The sequence below is a fragment of the Stylophora pistillata genome, chromosome 4, assembly GCF_964205215.1.
Source record: "Stylophora pistillata chromosome 4, jaStyPist1.2, whole genome shotgun sequence".
In the NCBI taxonomy this organism is placed as follows: Eukaryota; Metazoa; Cnidaria; class Anthozoa; order Scleractinia; family Pocilloporidae; genus Stylophora; species Stylophora pistillata.
Window position 1 is genome coordinate 8,568,925 of NC_142522.1, and position 4,829 is coordinate 8,573,753.

Sequence of the window (4,829 nt, forward strand, 5' to 3'; positions counted from 1 at the left end):
CGATAAAACCGCATTGGAGTATAAAAAATACTAATGCAATAAAAGAAAACGTAAATCTATAAATTATTAATGTTTCATTGCTTTTATGTCAGTTCTTCAACAAATTCTGTATGGGCGTGTCATCACAAATAATTCCTGTCATCTTTATCACATCCTTTCCATTGTCCCTAGCTAATACAAGATACTAGGCGTTTTCCGGTCTGGGAACACAAAGTTGTCGATTTTGGGCAGAGCTGTAAAGCCGTTTGACGACCTAGCATTTCCTATCATTTTTCAGTTATTAATTCCAAACCCACAGAAATCCATTCGTTCCGTGGCTGAGTAAGGCCGTAAGCTAGATAACTCATTGGGTTTATTACGTCACCTTCGTTAAATAAAGAATACTGTTTTATGTTGTATTGTATTGAGTGTAAAATGCGAGTTATAAATAAAGAGTCGACTTCAATCTAGTCGCTAGCTTAATTTATTTCAGAGCAACCATCTTATTGGTGGAAATGAGAGAATTTTTCCAAACGCTTTGTAAACTGTATCCATGATTATAACGGGTGGCTCCGCATGCAGGCAGGAGGAAGGGGATCCTGTGTTCTGATTGGTTCACCACGGTAGTTAGATCAATCTTTCCAACGCAGAAGCAAACTCATGTGAAATTTGTGTCAAATAATTGTTTCCTCATTAACAAAGTGTATCATATTGTCAAGGTGGCTAAATATTGTTCTTGTTTTTTTTTTTCGCTGATATGGACCTCGAATTCGTATTTGTCCATGAATGTCCACAAAAAAGGAATCTGGCCAATATTCAACAACTCTGAATGAGAAATTCGTTTATGAACGCCTATCTATTAATAGAAGTACCGAATTTATGCTCACAGCATAAATATTAAGCTCTGAGCATAAAACGACAGAACAAAATTTGTCCGCCAGATTTGTCAATAGAAAGGAACGCGTAATAGTTGATTAAATATATTAAGAATAAAAAAAAATCAAATTCCTAACTCCATGATCGTCTGCACAAATAGATTTCAACCCCACTAAGAGTAGAATATGAAATGATGGCTTTGAGGAGATTAGAAATCCAAAACAATATAACCTCAGTGTCGGTAAGAACAGAAGTGGTTAAAAGGTAACTTCCTTAAAAAAAAAAGAAATCAAAAGTTTCCCTATTGGTTTCTTCTTTTGTTTGGCTTTCCTCTTTTTCACAACATGCAGCGAGGTATGTCAGGTAGTCTACCCTTCCGCCTAAAATGTGTGTTCTACCAAACTTTTCTTGGCTCAAGTCCAAACAAACATATCATGAGCCAGTTCTCGCCGTACAACGATGGCCATTATTCATCGCCCGGGAAGGGGGAGGGGGGAGGGGATTGGAGGATTTTGGTTGTATCACGATATAATTTATCTGATCTCCCCTAAGGCTTTATAATATTCTTATGACCCCCCCCCCATCACTGGCAGTTAATTGGCAGTGCCCTCCCCTCCCCTCCCCTCCCCTTTATACTCTCTTGGTGACAAGTAATCCTCCTCTGCTCCCCCCTGAAGACATGTGATCTTCCCAAAAAATTCTTCATCCCCCCTTCCCCTCAGGCGATGAATACAGACTGGTCCCTCAGGAGGTATCAATTCTCCACCACCCCCCCTCCCCTCAGGCGATGAATACAGACTAGTCCCTCAGGTGTTATCAGTTCTAAGACCTCTAACGTACAAATATCTGCCATAAGTCACCCAGGGACATAGGAAAGTTAATAAAGACTTTGTCATCACAAGCGTAAGGAAAGGGGCCCATGAATCGGTAATAGCGGGCGTACGGAATTAAAATTGGTCGTGAAAACAGACGGTTGTTTCCCGAGTGCTGTTGATGCCCCCGTCTGTTGTTTGTTGGATGGCGCCATTCTGCACATTTAGCTGCAAGTATCGAATTGTCGTCTCCAAGACGTGTAAAAGCGGGGGAGGGGGGGGGAACTGTTACTGTCCGTAAAATACCCCAACACTTTAGCTCCCTTCGAACCCCTTGTTGGTCATAATGTGAAACACACGGCCAACTTTCTTTTTGAAGCAGTAGAACCGGATCTGAGTGAAGCCCATGTCGTTTTTTAGCTGATTGAAGCCAGTCCGTAACAAGTAGTGGTTGTTAGAGGTATAATTCGGGAGAATCTCTCTGTAAGAATCCGAGGTAACAGAGAAATGGTCATCAGGATTTTGATCTTTCATGAGAAAGCGACCGATCAGAGTCCATCCACCTAAAAAAAGTATATGTAAACAACTACGATAAATAGGTAAAAAGATAAACAAAAGGTTAGCCATTCCCTATCTCTCTCGGGATGATTTCTCTTGTATATTATACAAAAATTGTAACAACATAAAATTCCAGAAATCTCGGAACTTTCTGGCAGCCTTATCGGAAGCTTTCAACCTAAACTTACCTTGTGCATTTGTCATGTCACAGAACACTCTGAAGGGGTTCCCTGTGGCTGTTGGGTCGATCCAGTACTCACCATTCCCCTAAGCGTCGCCACTGATCACGATATCTTGACAGGAATGGCCTAGGACCAAAGATTTTGAACCTTTTTTTGCTGTTTAAAAAGTAGAAGTAAGCGGTCGTCTGTAAGCTCATATGCTTATATACCTTAACTGGGATCAGAGACTGATTAAGGGTACCTCGAAAATTATTCTCCATATAGGTAGAAGCTGCGTTTCCTATAAAATCTCTTGGTCTTGACTTCTTTGTTTCCTTGTTCATTTTACATTCCTTCTTATTCCAGAGATACGTCACACTTTGACATCTTTCCTCTGAGCTGCACACAAACAAACAACGTCCAAAATGGTCGGCGGACTCACTTCTGTAATCATGTCCAACTAAAGCAAAACCATGCTCCTCTCTGTTGTCCCGACATGCACCACTCTTTGTATGGTCACCAAAAACTGCTATGGGGTGGACCACTATGCAGAATAGGGCCAATACTGTTTTGGCAAGCATTCTGAAATATGCACAAAGACATGCTATTATTTCATTTTCGCTTTCTCGTTTTCGTTGGCAAGTATACAATACTCGCCCGTAGCAACCAGTACTTACATATCCATCTTACTCTTTTGATGGAACTGAAGAGAATTCTACTTCCATTTCAATGGGTTTTTTTTTACCTCAATTGATTATATTTAGGTTATTATGCGAGGTCTCTCAAAGATTACGTAATCACGGTCGACATTCGTATGTTTTTGCTTCATTCGCCATATGGCCGGTTTTTGTCAATTCGTTAACGTTGATTTCAACCAAGTTGTCCTGCGTTAGTAGCTTCGTTAACAAAGGGTCCCCTATACCCTTTGTAAAACTCATTCACGTAAAAACAGTTGGCCTTTTCACGCATCACGCATAACGTGCATCATTTTTTCACGTTCACGCAAAGTTCAAAACTACCTTGTTTCGCATAAAAATACAAAAAACGAATTCACAAATTAATATTTTCACTCATTCGTACCTGTTTATAATAATTTTTTATTCTATTTGTTTGGTGGCGAAGAACCAGTAGTACCTATTTTCATGGCCAAAGAAAAGTTGCTTGCTACTCATATCAGCAAGAGTCTTGTTAAGAAAATCTTGCAGGTGTAAACCTTCTCCTTTAGTCTTCACCAAAATCTATTATGTCACGTTTTCATTAAGAGGATTTGTAAGTAAAAACACTATGACCTTTTTTCTGCCTGAACTGCCAAATGAAAATCTCATTTCCGGGAGATTTTGCTCGTCAAAACCAGGAAAATATTCCTAAACATAAAATTAACAGGCGCGGTCGTAGACATACCCAGCTACCGTATCAAATGCGGTAGTTACTTTAGAAGGCTTCTGGCGATGTCTCGGTGCGAAATTTAAAACTGCTCTTACTAATAACTTAAAGCTTCTTTTCTCACCTTTTCAGAGAAAACTCATTGAATCTCACTCCCTCGCAGGCTATACAGAAAAAGAAATTACATCTTAAAACGTTACTAATACAAAAAGTTGGAAATAGCTAATTAACATTGTTTGTCAACCTCCTACTTCGATGAATAAATTTACGACCAAAATTGCACAGAGAGTTCACTAAGTAATAAAGGGCATCTGGAAAATTAGTTTAAAAAGGGATTTTGCTGATTGTGTAACGTTTCAAGGAAATCATCACACAGTCTTACCTCTTGATATCTTCGCAGAGTTATGTAAAAGGTTTTTTTTTTTTCAATATTTTTTAGGCCCTCATTAGTCCCATTCAAAAACTCGGCGGTTAGCTCAGAGGGGGTCTTGTTAGCCCTCAATTTTTTTTTTCACCTGCTGAATAAGATCATAGTTTTATATGAAGATTGTCTTGGCAGAGGATGAAATTCTTATCTATCAACTTGCAGTTGTGTTACGGCAGGGAAACGTTTATTTCATTGATGTATTTTGCACTCAGTTTTGTTACCCCTTGGTTATCGTCGGTGGTCAGGATGACATGCATGATACATTTGTTAAACGATATTCCTGGTGAGAATAGAAAAAAATTAGAGTTTCTACAGTCCCAAGATACACATAAAAAAATATATTTTATATCTTCGCCACATAGCATATACTAGGATGTATTTCGGAAAAACGATATTTGAGTTCAAGAGGAATAGGAAAATTGGTCTAAGGTTGTCGCATTAAGAAAAGCAGGTGGGAGGGGTAGGTGGGGGATGTTTAAGCATGAACAGCTTGTCAACTTAATGTTTTTGAAGTAATGAAGGAGATGAAAGACAATTTGTTGGGTACAAACAAATGTCATGGAACAAATTTAGGAGAGTACTTCAACTTAAACTTGGTAAATGATAGTTAAAAAGGAAATGTTTTTGTTTAAA

The 4,829-nt window shown here is 38.8% G+C and overlaps 1 pseudogene across 1 annotated transcript; it reads right to left on the bottom strand.

The window, feature by feature from the left end:
• Nucleotides 1-1,597: 1,597 nt before the first annotated feature.
• LOC148732276 (uncharacterized) lies at nt 1,598-4,444 on the bottom strand (annotated as a pseudogene). The gene is made up of 4 exons (XR_016000592.1): nt 3,894-4,444; nt 2,649-2,968; nt 2,414-2,563; nt 1,598-2,230 (listed from the first exon to the last, which is right to left on the bottom strand). The product of XR_016000592.1 is annotated as an uncharacterized LOC148732276 (transcript).
• Between the last annotated feature and the right edge of the window lie 385 nt (nt 4,445-4,829).